The sequence below is a fragment of the Orcinus orca genome, chromosome 1 (assembly GCF_937001465.1).
Source record: "Orcinus orca chromosome 1, mOrcOrc1.1, whole genome shotgun sequence".
In the NCBI taxonomy this organism is placed as follows: Eukaryota; Metazoa; Chordata; class Mammalia; order Artiodactyla; family Delphinidae; genus Orcinus; species Orcinus orca.
The window spans coordinates 55,515,509-55,532,261 of NC_064559.1; the positions used below are offsets into that span (position 1 = coordinate 55,515,509).

The window sequence follows — 16,753 nt, forward strand, 5'->3', positions numbered from 1 at the left end:
GCAGCCACTGCACTGCTGATATTCTGGAGTCTTCTCCAGAGATGAAACCTATCTGCCCTTCCAGAGCTAAAGGATCTTTCCTTCAATTCTAAGTCTCCACGGGGTCCTCCAGGGAAGGTTCATTCCTTCAGGAGCAGCTTAGATGAGCAAGCCTACACCTTAGCCAAAAGTCTGCACCTTCCTCCCTCCCTTGATTTTTAAGTAGCCCCTTTAGGCGCCTATAAATGAGATCCCTGAAGCTCAGGGTCCACTTGGAGAAGGGTCAGAAGGGCTTGTGGGAAGCAAGCCCTTGAAGGCATAATCATCCTGCTATGGACTGTGGGTTGATCCGTGGGAACTGTGTAGGGGGTGCAGGGAGTGGCTTGTCCAAATTTTGCAGAGAGGCCCTCTTTATTTTCTTTATTTCTTTTTTAATTTTAATTTTATTTTTTGGGCCACACCGACAGCTTGTGGGATCTTAGTTCCCTTACCAGGGATTGAACCCGGGCCCTCGGCAGTGAGAGCACAAAGTCCTAACCACTGGACCGTCAGGCAATTCCCCTGCCCTGTTGAAAGAGACTGACAAATTGCTGACACAGAAGCGCCCCACTTACAAGAGAAGTCACTGCTTCTGTAGGTGGTGGTTCGAACCTGAGGAAATGACTGTTATGCATTCACTTCCTTAAAGAGTATTTATTAAACTTTTCTGTGCTGGCATTGTGCTTGAGACAGAGAATTTGCCCTTGAGGAGTTGACAGTCCAGAGTGAGAACAGCACAAATGAAGAAGCTTGCAATGAGTGGTAATGTCTGTGACCTAGGCAAGCACTGAGTGTCACGGACATGGAGAACACGAGAGGGGCTCAGGGTTAGGGGGGATGAGAGGCTTCCCAGAGGAAGTGTCAAGCATTTGTCATAATCGGATCATCTAAGCACGTAACCACAGCCACCTTCAAAGATCTCAGAAGGGATTTGCTACGTAAAACACATTTCTGGATTTACAATCCTTTTGTAGAATTTTTAGCTTAAATATTTGCCACTCCATTGCAAAGCTATGAGAATGAATGAAAGAAAACTAATGAAGTAAGTAGAACTCTCTGGAGAGGAAAGAACAACAGTAAATAACAGTTTTCTTTAGGAATCCACATTTTACCTCCAAGTTTCTCGAAATGGAGATGTGGCAGTTGAGATGGAAAGGGAAACCAAGGTTCCTTATTCTGAAACCATAAACATAATTTCTTTCCTCCCTTGTTCCTGTTTCAGGTGGCCATATCATCGTGACTGCAGAGACCAGTTCTCTTTTGGTGTTAGGATAAAAGAACGTGCGGAAAAGAGAAAACATCGAAGACAGCATCGCTAAAGGTACCATTTTCTGTGAACCTTTTACCATCCATCATTGCAATGGTCAGTCTGAGGCTTTCACTTGTGACCGCATGTTCCCAGGATTTGAGGTTCCTTGTCACTGCAGCAACAGCCTGGGGGACAGTCTCTCTGCAGTGAGGTAGTCAAAGAACATTAGCTCCCCTGGGCTTCATGCTGTCTCAGAAAAAGCTGGAGAAACTGGACATCAAGGTTTTGGCTTCTCATAAAACATTTTGGAAATGCATTTCATAACGTAGTTGGTCATAAAGGTGCGTTACTGCACTCAGCGCCTCCAAGGGGCTAGACTTGCTACCTAACCCAACTGCGCTTGCTCTGAGCCTGCATGAATCAGTGCTAAACTATTAACCAGCCTGATTCTAAAATTTCTTGAGCTCCAGAAGCTCTAATAAAGTATTATGAAAGAATATCCACCTCTATATCTCTATCCATAACTATTTATATGGCCAGAGGAAGAAGCTGTCATTTTATTTCCTTTAATTTAGAAGTTTTCCTAATTCCTTTTTCATACCACATATATATCTCTAAAGAATTTTCAGGTTGAAATAATAACCTCTAAAATATGGTCCATGGGAGAAGGGTCTGAGGATTCACAGAGTTGACAGGCACAATGAATATTTTGCTTCTTTAATAACTTTTCTTGGCACTCAAACTCGATACACTGAATTGGGAACTTTTCAACAGGTTGCGGCTCTTTTTTTTATTGTACAAAACAATGATAATATACCCACCGGCCTTTTGTATTTGTTCATAAAATTGCTAAAGTTGGTTCAGGAAAAACTCATTTCGTTCCTCAGACTCACCATGCTCTCATTATCTATCGTGGTACTCTACAGCAGGAAGACAAGTCTTTTATGAAGCCCCACGTTTGAATTAACCCAGAATGTCCTCAGCAACATCCTGCCTCACTTGGGGACACTTGACTACAAAGTACCCCAGGCCATTGAAAACACCTTTGAATGTACATACAAACACATGAGACCTCATTGCACTAAGTTGGCTATCAGCCATTCACACTTAAGAGTGAATGTGTTAATTTGGTGCTCCTAGGCTAACAGCTGGTTGAGATCAAGTTCTCTGCAACTAAGCAGAGTTGGAATAGGGTGGACCATCTGGGCAGCAACTAGAGGTAGCTATTAGGATGAAGACATTTTTACTTAACAGCTCTCTACTCAGAGCCAGTATTCGTATAGCTAAAAGGACATGTGACAAACTATTTGCAATGAAAGGTTAAACTCTCCCAACTCCCACCCTCTCAAAGAAACTTGCTTAAATAAAAATAGTGGGGCTCTGAACTGACTTCTGAATAAGGTGAGTTCAGTGGGATCTGGGGCGCTATCATCCTCTAGATTGATGCTGAAAAAATATTTAAAGAATATTGGTTTAAATGTGAGACAAATTATGAGCTTGGCAAGAAAGCCACATATTTTCATTTAGTCCTGACATCTGATGATGATATCTGTTGGAGGGTTTAGAAGGATGAAAGACCCAGGACCCCACCAGCCTGAATGAGACTCCGCGGGGGATCTGAGAAGCCTGTGTGCAGAAGATGGACGGTGGGAGAGGGATGTAGACCAACATCACATGTTATCTGGAGGCAGCCTTACTGCAGCAATGAGGACCCTGCCCCCGTCCCTCCTGTAGAATCAATCCACAGGTCGAATCAGAGAATGCTCAGGAAAGTCAAGGATGAGATTGAAGTTTAAAGCACGGCCTGGGGATGATCCCTGTGATCGTGTGATTTATAATAAGAAATATATATTTGGTCTTCATGCTGCTTCTGGCACAGAGCTCCTAAAACTCTTGAAATTTCCTAAGCAATAGAGTGAAATAGGTGTTTTGTGGTTGAAACAAAACCCCTTTCAAGCACAGCTGAAGTTTGTTAGATGAGGTGATTTTGGGAAATCTCCTAAGGATGGGGGCTAGTTGCCAGGGGAACCGATCATGTGATTAGAGAGTTGGAACTTTCAGCCCCACCCCGACCTGACCTCTGGGGAGGGGAGAGGAGTTGGAGATTGATTTCAATCACCAATGGCCAAATGAATGATTCAATCAATCATGCCTATGTAATGAAGCCTCCATAAGAGCCCAAAAGGAGTTCTGAGAGCTTCTGGTTGGTGAACTAGAATGCTTCCACGTACTACCATGCTGGGCCCCAAACTCCACAGGGACAGAAGTTCCTTTGAAAAGCCTTGTTTGGGACCTCCCCTGTGTATCCCTTCATACGGCTGTCGATTCATATCCTTTAATATCCTTCATAATAAACCAGTAATCTTGTGAGTCAAGTGGTTTCCCAAGTTTTGTGAGTCACTCTAGCAAATTAATAGAACTGGAGGAGGGTGTTGTGGGAACCTCCAATATGTAGCCAGTAGGTCAGAAGCACAGGTGACAACCTGGACCTGTGATTGGCACCTGAAGTGGAGGGTAGTCTTGTGGGACTGCACCCTCAAACTGTGGAGTCTGATGCTCTCCGGGTAGATAGTGTCGGAACTGAGTTGAATGGCAGGACACCCACCTGGTGTCAAAGAATTGCTTGGTGTGTGTGGGGGAACCCACAAATCCGAATTGGTGTCAGAATTAGAATTGTAATCCTAAACCACTTTAGAGCCATATACACACAGGGTTAAGCTCCATTTCAGTGTCGGTCTGACCCAAGTTCCTGGGTCCAGGAAGAGTCAAGCCACAGCTGGATATAAGAGGCTTACCTTGAAGCCAGCTAAAAACTGCAGGTAGGTCCAGGCAGGGGTGAGGGATCCTGCTGGCCCTCCTGAGGGTGGGACTTCTCAGAAATCTATAGGATGCAGTATCCTGATGACCACCAGCTGCTCTGTTGATTAAATCTCAAAGCACAGAGGCCAGTCTTTCTCTGCCAAGCCTTGTCACATGTGTACGATTGACCTCACAGGACAGCATGATTTGTCCAGATTAGCCCCCTCCCCTGTTCTTACAAAGAGCTGTTTACCAGCACAGTTTGGTGTTGGAACTGCACGAGTTACCAAACAGGAAAGCCAGCAGGTCACCTCCTGGCTCTTTGGCAACTGGAACAGAGGTGCCTTCACCAGGCTGGTGTGAACTGTCTTACTCAGCCTGCAGCTGCCCTACCTTCATTCCCCGTGCATTTGAAAGCAGCTTACTTTAAAAGCTGATTAGATGAGCCCTTAATAACATTAGAATTTAAATGGGCCCAGATAGGCTTTCAGCTTCTTGCCAAATTGAGATAAATGTGATATTTGGGGAGCTGAGCTCCCAGCTTCATGACGGCTCTGGGCCGCAGACAGGTTTTGAAGAACTGCCCTCTCCCATGTTTTTCTGCAGCCTGACACTAGGTTTCTGTGCATCTATAAGATCTCTTTCATCTCTAAAGGTCTAGGATTCTGTGTGCAGATGTGTCTCCATGATTATGCATTTTCGAGGAAAGGTAAGTTAGGGACGGGGCACAGAATTATAAGGACAGAATTCTAATCTATGAGTGATAATCTACGGGAAAACTCTCTGTACTCCTGCACTCTGGGATAACTTTCAGTTCCAGGCAACAAACCTTTATTGGGCAACTACTATTCGGTCATTTAATTCAATATTGATGTTTTTAATACCTGATTTTTGCTGAGACTAATATAAAATGCTCAAAAGTATGAATGTTCCATCTTGGTTCATTTGTTCAGCTCGCTCTGTACCTCTCATAAGTGGGTTCAGTGCTGGGCAGGATATGACCACCTTCCAATTTAACACTCTTCCGTAAGTTTTAGAAAAAGTTAAAAACAGAATAGGAGGGGATGGAGTGGGAAACCAACCCAAGGTGAACAGGAACAGATGGTTCTGTGTCGAGATAAATGTATTCTTACAAACGAATAAGCAACAATTGAGTTGTCTTCTCTTCCCCATCTTTCCCCAACCAAACCAGACCACTGGGTGTCCTCAGAATAAATGTTGGAAGCTCTTAAAATCACGGCTTGCCCTTTTGATGGAGGTGGTCATCGCAGGAGTGTCCCTGAATGTAAGCTTCCTTTTGGAAGGCTCACCAGATATAGCTGCTCTTACACCCTTTCAGAAGAAGCCAAACCTTGAGCTTAAACCTTGCATTTGCATTCCAGTGGGGAAAGACCATCTGCCATGTTTTCTGGAAGTGAAGCTAAGAATTCCAAAGAGCCAGCTAGGAGTGAACGGGAGAACCTGAGCCTGGACACAGCTGTGGGTTCACTCACTTCTCCTGCTCTGGCCCTAAGAGTCCCAAACGCACCCAGCCTTCAGGGGCCTTTGAGGGAGTTTCAGGAGGAAAATACGGGTAATCCGTTTAAACTCTGGTTGGAGTGGATTCGAACAGAAACTACAGTTTGAACATGAACGGCTGCTCCCGCTGCCTCATAAAAACAGAGATGAAGAGGAGAAGCACAGTAGGGCTCCAGACTGGCAGGGTGTGAGTAACTCTCCCAAACCTCGGATCAACCTCGGCCAGGACAGAGCTCACCTGTCCTGTTCTGCACAGAGTGGGAGGGGAAAGAGGAGTGTCAGAGGGGTCTCCGCAGAGCCTCCATGCTCAGCCCTGCCCCAGAGCAAGTTAAGCACCCCATTCAATGGTGATAAACTTTTATAAAGAGCAGAGTATCTAAGAGGCCACTGCTCATGAAAGTGTTTTGAATATTTGTGTTTTGTCACAACGTCTTGCAGTTTACAAGGGGAAAAATGTACCAGTATTGGGTGTGTCCGCTAGCAGTTTACCCTCCAGCTCACCTCTCCCTTTGCTAAGCCTGGGACCACATAAAAAGAGCATCGCTTACTTTTGCTCCTCTCCTTCCCAAAGGGCTTCCTCATCCTCGCTGACTTGCTTTGTCCTGTCTCTCTGGACAGAAAAGTCCCTGCTCCTTGCCAAGGCTAAACTCTTCCATGGAGCCCTTAGTCTCCTCTCCACAGCAAACATACAGAGACAGCTTTCCCTTGACTTCCTATCTTTTTCTTTTATCCCAAACTCTGAAAGAATGTTCTACATTCACTTCTTACCATATTGTCCCTCTTTAACCCCAAGGAAAATGGTGCATCCTACCCGCCCATGCAACACATTCAAGTGAATTCAGCAAATGAGCATGGAGCACATACTAAGTGCCACGCCCAGTCTGGATCCTGACCACAAGGAGGACACAGTCTTATAAGGCAGGCAAGCATGCTTATCCCCTCCCCAAATTACAAAGCGTGTGAAAGTGGGACGACGGTGCCGTGTACTGCAGTCAGGCAGGACGGGAATCATCAGCCCTATCTTGGGGGTGGGGGGCAGTAAAGAACGTGTCATAGGAGCTCTCTAGACACATGAGGAACCCAGGAAGGGAGGAGAGAAAGGGAGAGAAGTGGGGGACAGTCCCGGTAGAAGGACTACTGTGGGCAAGGTCACTGAAGCCACTGAGGCAGTGCGACAGGTAGACAGCACTAGGTACAGGACAGCCAGACAAGCTCTGCGTTGAGGTTACAGAGCATGACAGATATTTAGTCTTCAAGGTGAGATCCTGAGAAACGTTAACGCTTTCTTGCAGACAATGCAGGGGTCAAAGCCAGGGAGTGACGCAGTAATCAGACTGCCGTTTATAAAGATCACTGGAAGCAGCAATTAAAGCAGGGAAATCAGATATAAAGCTGCTCTCATCATCCAGATAAGAGGGAGAGAGGCCTGAACTCAAAGAGTGGCCCTGGGGTTGGAGAAGAGGAGATGTTAACACAATGTCCTCCATCCTCTACAAATCCCGTTTGGATTCACCCAAACAGATGTGGTTCCCGCTTGAAACCCTCAGGGCGTCTACTGTGCTTTTCTTATTGACCTCACTCAACTTGTGCTCTATGGTCACCTGTGTATTTCTCTGATTCTCCTTATCAAATTGTGTCTTTGTCGCCCCTTCCTCAAATTACACTACCTTGCTCAGAATAAGTGCTGAAGAAAAGGTTATTTAGTTTAATTGAATTTTTAAGAGCTTCAAACCATGAATAATTGAGGAAACAGCCATGTAAAAGTGCTCATCATTTTCATAATTGTGTAAACAAGCTAATTTTTTTTTCTTTTTTCCCATTATTTTTATTATCCCAGAATGCCTTGCTATCTTCTTAGTTCTCCAGATTTTAGGGAAATAGTAAACAAGTGTTCTCTAACACACCATGTGGCAGAAGCGCTGCTCGGCTCTCACCTCCCCAGGCAAGGGAAGCGGTTGAAAGGAGGGAAGAGTTGATTGCATTGACTGACTGTGAAAGCCATGGACAAATATTGAGAAATATGCTGTCTGAAGAGACAGAGAATCACAGAGCACACTGCATGATGGGACTTGCACAGAATCCCGAAGGTCAATGAGCAGATACGAATTGATTAAGCTAAGTACTTACTGAAATTGCTTTCCAACATACTGATGAGAATTGATCCTAGGCAGGACCCGTATTTATAGTGAAAACACTTATGTAAATTTTCCCTTTGGTATGTCATCAAAGCACATCTAAATGGTTTGGCTTTTTCCCCAAATGAAAGTATCAACAGTACTGTTAACAGATTTGTAAGAAGTTAACCAGCACTTACATAAAAAATTTTTTACATAAAAAACTGAATTTTTTATGTGTGGATCCAGTTGGCCCCATAACAGCTTTTATTGCGGCGGCTTTTTTTTTTTTTTTTTTTTTTTTTTTTTGCGGTACGCGGCCTCTCACCGTTGCGGCCTCTCCCGTTGCGGAGCACAGGCTCCAGACGCGCAGGCTCAGCGGCCATGGCTCACGGGCCCAGCCGCTCCGCGGCATGTGGGATCCTCCCGGACCGGGGCACGAACCCGTGTCCCCTGCATCGGCTGGCAGACTCTCAACCACTGCGCCACCAGGGAAGCCCTGCGGCAGCTTTTTATAACCTAGAGGTTAGCTCCTCTCTCTTGCCCTCTCACGCCAAACCAAAGGATTCGGACTGGCCGGGAGTTAGTCCTATCTAGCGCAGCATCCAGGTGGTCACTCTTGAAAACAATCCCTAGCTCCTGGGAAACTAGGAGTCAGAAATCTCCTAACCCTGGATGCATCCAACATGCTTACACAGTGGTGAGAGCACCACCAGCCTGGGGCACTTAGGCAGTGGGGAAGAGCAGGGAAAATGGAATGCGGTGGCTAAAAGGACAGGCAAAGCAGATAAGGACGAAATAAGAGAAAGGAGCACAAGACCCAGTTAGGGAGACTTTATTGAGTAATTTCTGTGTGTCAAGTATAAAAATATGTGCAAGGGCTACACAAAAGCACCTATCATGGTTCCCACTCTCAAGGAGCTCAGGATCTAGTCAAGAGGACAATTCTCAACCCAGAAAACCAGTGAAATACCAATGCACAACAATATACGAGGTACTAAATCCTACACTCTGGCATTGGCTGTGTTAGTTGCTAAGAACCAAGACAGAGTGAGTGTCACAAGGCTCAGGGAAGTGGAGATGGCCGAAGAAGACCTCATTCGAGCTAAGCCTTAAAAGCAAAGGTGGTACAAAGCCAGGAGGGCAAAATGAGTGTGACTCCTCGGACTATGGAAAAAAGTCAGACTAAGAGAAGAGGAAGAAAGAGAACAGGAGAAGGAAAAGTTGCTGATGATGGTGATGGCAGAGCAGCTACCACAGCTGCCTCACATCCCCCTGGGCACCTGTGCCAACCTTTGGATTGTCTTGGCCAAAGACCAACAATTTAGAGGCAGACAGTATTTCTGTAGTCCCAGATGTCTCTGTAGAGTTGGACTAGCGCCAGCCAATTTTTGTTGTCTCTGTAATCGCAAAGCGAGGCATCTTTTCCCTCATGTTTGCATGAGAGGTATGTTGTTTACACTGAAAGCCTCACACACTTCAGACGGATCCTTGACAACTGAATTCTCATATTACTAACAATTGGGTGTAAAGAACCCACAGAAACTTCACAACAGATGAGATGGCCTCATTAGCTGAAGCTTCCAGTAGCCTCTGAGAAATGGAGAGCTTGGTGAATTATGTATAATTTATTGGATGCGTTTCAAGTGGGTTTTACAGAGAGAGCAGGAATTGCCCACAAAATATATTTTGATTGGCATGGTGAAATCTCCTTGCCCTGAAAATTACTCCCCGACCCTGCCTTCACCCCCTCTCAAATGTTAAGAAAATAAAATAAAAAATAAGACACCCAGTTCTGCTATGTGTCCGAAATTCTACCATTTGAGATATAGTCTTATTAAGGCGTTGCCTTTCCCAAATGTCCCTTCTGAAAGGCAGGCGTCCCCAGAGAGACCCATTTACCCACCCTAGAATCACCATTATTTTATTAGATCATCTTCTGTCTAAAGGCCACTGGAGGAGAAAAGTGCAGAGAAGAGGAGAAGAAATGATGGTGGGAGAAGAGGGAAAAATAATTTTGGAACATGGGGCCGTGCTAGGTAAGGCAGGATTGAGGTGGGTGTCCCGTGCAAGTGGCGGATGGTCTGGCTAGTTAAAGAGCAGAAGGAGGGGTAGAGAATCGAGCCAGAAAGAGAGACAGAGAGAAAATCATGATGGAGCAAAGCCAGAATCAAACTTTGTCTCCTTCGTAGTGTGGCCTGGAGCAGCCCTGGCTGGTTGGAGAGCTCCCACGTTAAAGCTGGGCATATTCAGGTTCCACCTGCGAACCCTCAGCATTGCTTCAGAGATCAAAGAGGAGAGAGAAAGGAGGACAAGATTAGCAGGGCAGGGTGGCTTGGGAGGCCGTGCAGGTGGCGGCTGAAGCTATGTGTGTGCAGCTAAGTCCAGTCCAGCCACAGCAAAACCACAGCAAGTCTTTCATTAGGCGCAGAGAAGAAAATGCCTAGAGATCACCCAGAATGCAGAACAACTGTGGCCATGGGCCAAGGGAGTGCCCTGCTCCCCAGCTGAGTCAGCAGACTACAGTGAGGCTGGGAAATGACTGACGGACCGTGATGCTGAAACTCCGTGAGAACTCTGATAATCGGGTACCAGAAACACAGACCCATCAAATGTTCAGTCTAGAACTTTAGAGATTATTCTAGTCCAACCCTCCCTCTTCTGGCCAGAAGAAAATGGAGCCCTGCGAAGAGTTAAGATTTGCAGGGTGCTTTTTATCTGCTAAGTGCTGTTTTGATTGCTTGAGGCATTCACTCATTTACTCCTCCCAACAACCAGTCATAATAGGTATTATTATCTCCATTCTATAGACAAGGAAATGGAGGTACCGAAAAGCTAACTAATTTGCCCAAGGTTCAAACAACTTAGTAAGTGGCAGAGTGGGTGTTTGGACCCAGGCAGTTTGAATCCACAGTTCCTCCACATACGCACTACCCTGAAGGATGCGTGTGAGATCGTACAGCGAGACACCGGGAAGGAAAAGCTGCCTTTTGTCATCCGAACCCTGGCACATTCGGCCGAGAGTGTAAGTATCACTCGTGCAATGATGGATGACTGCCAGGAAGAGGCTACACAGACTTGGTAATTCCTTGTGGAGGCCGAAGGCTGTTCTGGCAGGGAAGCAGGGCATCGTGGTGGAGTGGCCTATCTCTCCTTAATCAAGGAGAGGTAATGGAGTTGTAATGGAGCTATTGCCATTGAAGCCATGATAATTATTGAGATAATGGCCCAGAAATGGACGAGTAGATGCAGCTCTCCTCCAAGAGGAGGAGCTTGAGGTAATGAAATCGTAAAGAGTGTATTGATGAGGTTTTGATAGTGATCAATGCTACAGCAATAGACCGCGAGTATAAAGATAAAGGAAGAGCCATTCAATCAACCACGCTTTCGGAATGCTAACTTTAACCAGCTGCTATGTGCTCTGGAAAGGAAATGAGGTCTAGTCCACCATGACCTTACCATATAATGGAAAAAACAGGGCAATGGTAAGCAACTTGACTCCCCCAAACACACACACTGGAATATTAGAAATGCAATATGCATCACTGGTTATATTAATAGGGCCTTGAACTGCTTTGAAGAAGAAACTGGTAGTTAGGACGCTTGCAGTCAGAGAGGCAACTGTAACACAGGGCTGAACAGATGAGATGTCGGTGTCTTTTTCAGAGGAGGATTATGACTGTTTGGCAGTCACTGAAAGAGAAATGAGGATGGAGCAGTGAGTGGTAGATAAAAGTAACAAAGGCGATAGGGAAATCACCACGGAAAGTAGCAGAACTTCTGTGATTAACATTATCATGGGTGATTTGATGCAGGAAAACAAGGGGCTTCTAACATTAGTGGAGATGTTGGAGTACATGTCTAGTGTGTAATAGGGACGCCTGTAGCTTTTTCAAAGGTGGCCAAGGTCTTGCATTGCAGAAGGGTGGAGAAAGACACGGAAATTGTTACGGGGACAATTATGATTGTCACAGAGGTAATAATAAAGATAATGGACCTGTAATTGAGAATCTGGTGGCTGTAAAGGAGAAGGTGAGGGCAACTGAAATGTAGAGGGGGTGATAAGGGAGGTAATGGTGGTGATGGGAAAGGTAATGGAATTATAATGTAGATGATGCTAAAAGGTAATGGAGTTATGATGAGGTGATGACTACAGAGTTGGGTGGGGGGGGAAGGATGATTATCTTAGTGGAAGCAAGAGGGACTGTAGGAAACAAGTGAGAATTGTATGCAGAGCATTCATCACGACAGCTGGAGCTGTGGGTGGCCAGGAAAGTAATGAGCAGCTACACCCCAAGTTCTCATTACAGTAGGGGTTCTAATGGACCCTCGACTAAGATAATGATGTTAATGGAAAGGACAATGACCGCCAGGAAAATCAGGAGCCTGGTGGTGGTATTTAAAGATACCATCCCATGATCTATATAGTGGGAGAGACCAGAGGAGGAATGGGGGTGGGATTGAGGGTGGCCCAGTATGGACATACGTACCTGTATGTCCCAGGACTGAGGTACCTGAGGGCTGTTCACCAGACACGTCCCCGCGGGTTATCTGGCTTTAGTACAGCTGCTCTTGCTTGTACAAGGCATTTGTCGTGCATGAAGCAAGTTCGGGATGAACAGACGTGGCTGCAGCCACAGTTCCAGCTTACAATCTAAATTTCGTTTTAAAATTAGGCATGACAACACTCTACCTCAGCTATAGTACTTCTGTGAGCAGTTGTGTGAACAAAATGTCTGCGAAATGCAAGAGTTTGCAGCAGCAGTGAATGTATACAGAGAATTATTTATTTCTTTTTTATATCTTTCACCAAGTGAAAATGCCCTTTCCAAGTGTTGAAGTGGGAACTTAATCCTCTGGGCTCACTGTTTAACTTCTGAGACCTTTCGGTGGGAAGAGAGTCTGGGGCAGCTCATGCTGGTGTTCTGGCCAGGCAGGCTCTGATGTGGGCTCTGCAAAGGAACCTGGGCACTGCCATTCACAAAGCCCCCTGATGCTGCTGGTATTTCTGCATCAAGCAGCCTAGAGATGTACACAGAGCGTACACTGTATACCTGAAAACAGATGGTCCCAGACGTACATCGGGGATCAGGGGACATGGGCAAGATGTACAGCCCATGAAGGGAGCACAGACAGCCACATGGACTCACTGTCTGTACAAGGAGACCTCTAGGAAACACGGGTGTGCTCTGCCTTTGGTACCTAAATGCCACCTCTCAGATCAACTACATCCAAACCACTCATAAATCTTTTACAAAAATACAGACTCACAGGTCCCACCTCATGGAGAAGCTAATTCTGTTGGCTAGGGACAGGGCCTGTGAATCTGCATTTTAAAACTCCCGTGGACATTTTCTCATGTGGTCCAGTGTGGGTACCACTGTCTAAGTGTCAGCCTGTGGCCCTTATAAGGTTAGGTAAGAGGTAGGGGAAGCCTATTTCATGGGTATAGGCCAAACCAATCTTTTCAGCAGATTTGTCCTAACAGTGGGATGTGAGCAGCATTTAGAAGCCTCTCCTTCTCAGTAGAAAATTATCCTCTACCTGCTTGCCCCTCCACCTGCACAGGTGCCTTTCCCTCAATGAAGAGGCACACAATTGACTTAAGCAGTGCCCCAGCAAGCGATTCCTAAACCGGCACTGTGGCAACAGGCAGCACTGGGCCACTGGACCCTACTTCCTCTAGAATAGAAGGAATAAAGCAATACAGGAACTGAAGTATACGTGAGGGGAGCAGAGGAGGAAATAGAGTGGGAAGGAGAAACGAAAACGTCCATAAAAGATGTCTCAAGTACCTCTAGTTATGGGAACGAATATGGATCTAGGCATGGGGGTTAGCACCACCATGCTGTCTTTTGAAGGTCTGTCCTGCCCAGCCCTCGGTGGCCTATTTTGTTCTTCAGCATTCTCTGGGATTAAAAAGCATCAATACCATGGAAATGTTCAATTTACGTTTGGGGAAGTACAAATTATTTCTGTCCTTAAATGGCATATAAGTTGGGCATGCATACCTATGTTTACACAGAAACCAACAAAATTAGAAAATGGGTATAATGACTAAACAATGCATGACACAGAAAACGTGATTTTTTTCCAATTGCTGAACAAAATGAAAGAATATTTCGCGGCAGCCTGTGTTCCAATTCTTCCTGTTCCCTTCAGCTCTTAAAGAGACCAGCAAGTTACTGAAAGATTCTAGTACAAAGGCCACAGGTCACTTCAGAAGAAAAACTCAGGTCGTGTTAGCACCAGCTTGCCTGGCTCTGTGTCAGAGGGACAGAAACCCAGAGCATCATCCCCATTCCCTTAGGGGAGTACTGGCACTCCACCCCTACTTGATCCACTTGGGAATAACCCAAGCAGTAGGATTGAGGCTGTGCTGGAGTGTGAGTTCCTGAGCCCCGTGTGGGCCCACTCTACACTTCTCTCTCTCTCCGTGGTCACCACGCTTATCAGAAAGGGGCTCCCCAGCCCTTTCAGAATGAGGCCTCACTTTCCCAGGGATGCTGACCCACCACCTGAGAAACACCACCTTCCTCCCCGGCCATGTTGCCGTTTGTCAGCTGCTAATCGTTCATTAACCTCCCAGGTACCTCACGGAAGCTGGGACCTTGCCTTCATTTGCAAAGGTGGTTCACTGGGTCCCCCTTTAATAAAATGACAACTTCGGGAAACAAATCATTTATATCAAATACAACCCCACGGCATCCTCTTATGTTAATCATTTCAGGCAGGTCCTATTAGGTAATTCAAGCACTGGGCTACAGAAAGCTGCCATTGAATTAATGAGGAACGAACTCAAATTCTGAATAAGAGATTTTCTGAATAAATGGCTCTGAATGAAAAACCAGGAGTCAAGCCTATAATCACAGCCGATGATAACAATACAAAATTGCATATTAAACACAGTCCTAGCTTCCATCTATTCTCGGTCCACAAACTCTTTTGGAGCCAAAAGAACATATTGCGACAACCAACAAGAGCCTTCAGCATTTGCCACTTTTCTAATATTTCCTTAACGCTTTTTCAGGTGAACTGAATAAATTCTGAATTTATAACTTTATGAAATGCTCTCATCCCAATTTAGAATAAGCCTTAGTTTATCCCTAAGGCTAGTCTTTTCTTAAAAAGAGCATCTTTTATAGAGAACAAACCAGTAGTTGCCAGTGGGGAGAGGGAAGGGGGGAAAGGCAATATAGGGGTAGGGGATTAAGAGGTACAAACTAATAGGTAGAAAATAAGCTACAAGGTTATATTGTACAACATGGGGAATATAGCCAATATTTTATAATAATAATAAATGGAGTATAACCTTTAAAAATTGCGTATCGCTATATTGCACACCTGTAACTTATGTAATATTGTACAGCAACTACATTCCAAGAGGGAGGGGATAGATGCACACATATAGCTGATTCACTTCGTCGTACAGCAGAAAGTAATACAACATTGTAAAGAAATTATGCTCCAATAAAAATAAGTAAATAAAAATGAAAAGAAAAAGAGCATCTTTGTCCATAGCTCCATTCAGACTCGAACCTTACCTTCTCTGGCCTCCCACCTGCCCCACCTGCATCCGGCCTCCCTCCCCTCCAGGACACTTTCCTCACAGCCGCCAGGTGATCTTCCCTAAACGCAAATCTGACCACATCACGTTCCCGCCTCACACCCTCCACTCATTTGCATGGTCTTCCTCTTCCTAGCATGTTATACGAAACTCTTCATAACCAGGCCCCTGGTTATCTTTCCAGCCTCTTCTCTTATTGTTCCCTATAGGAACACATCCTGAATTCCAGCCACACCCAAATTCTTGACATTTCTGAATGTCCTATGCTCTTTCATAGCACTGTGCTATTTCTCTCATTGGAGTGCCTACTCCAACCTAATTCTCATCTTTTAAAATTTATCTTGAACAGGTCCTCTTCCTCAAGCCCTCTCTGATCCAGTCCCAGACTGAGTTAAGTGCCCTTCCCCCATGCTTCCTTAGCACATGAGGGCAGAGCTCAATTCATGAACACGGCTTCACCATCATAGTTGGAGCACAAGTCTCTCTCTCCAACTAGACTGACATCGTGAGAATAAGACTCCATAGTGTTTCATCTTGCATTTTCAAGGTTGGGCATATTGGTAGATACATAGTAAATATCTGATGAATGAATGAACCAGTGATAGAAAAAATGAAATCATGGCCGAGTAAATGAAAGAACCCAGTGACATGATTTGTGCCAATTCCAACAGCCACACTTCCATTTCCCACCTCTGGGTAGAAGCATTTGAAAAGTTTATTTTCCTAATCTGAAATTCAGTCAGCGAAGACTTGGCCCAGAACGAGTGAGTTTCCCTACAGCGAGTGATACCATCACAACTTCTTCATTCTCCCACTCTTTAGTAAATATCTGAAAAAAAGAGACCCTGTGGCATGGATAGGATGCTCCCCTGTGGCAGGAAACCACTGTTGGGATGAACCACGTGGTGACCCACGTGGCCTTCCTTGGGCCCAGGCTTCCAACCCTATGGGAAGTCTCCCCCATTCTGCACACTGCATTTGCTTTCACAGAGCTGTGGTCGCCTGGCATCTATCAAGCTGTGCTTCATCAGAGATTTAATCAGGTTTGAGTTTTTAACAACGTGCTCGTCATGCTCACTTAACTTAAAATCAAGCCTGTTCGGGGCATTAGTCAGTCCTATTCACTCAGTCCGGTAGTTTTGGCGTTTAAAACTTTAGAAATTTTTTTATCAAGGGATACTATATGTTTTTACCAAGCACCTCTTATACATAAATCTCTCAGGCTGGTTCCCTGGTTGAAATATCCCAGCCTTAGGGATTATACTGCTGTGAAGGAAGTGACTGTGCATGAGTTTCCTATCGATGCCATGATGAATGACCACAAACCTGGAAGCTTAAAACAGTACATATTTGGTACATATCTTATGGTTCTGTAGGTCAGAAGTCTGACATGGGTTTCATTGGACTAAAATCAAGGAGGCAGCAGCGTTGTATTCCTTCTGGAGGTTCGAGGAGAGAATTTGAAAAACTTGCCTTTTCCACCTTCTA

The 16,753-nt window shown here is 45.3% G+C and overlaps 1 protein-coding gene across 1 annotated transcript in view; it reads left to right on the forward strand.

The window, feature by feature from the left end:
* Positions 1–16,753, forward strand: part of TNR (tenascin R) — a 414,120-nt gene that overhangs the window by 212,715 nt on the left and 184,652 nt on the right. Inside the window, exon 2 of the mRNA XM_049715362.1 lies at positions 1,241–1,339. The gene's annotated coding sequence lies outside the window, so the exon portion shown is untranslated. The remainder of the gene's footprint in view (positions 1–1,240; positions 1,340–16,753) is intronic.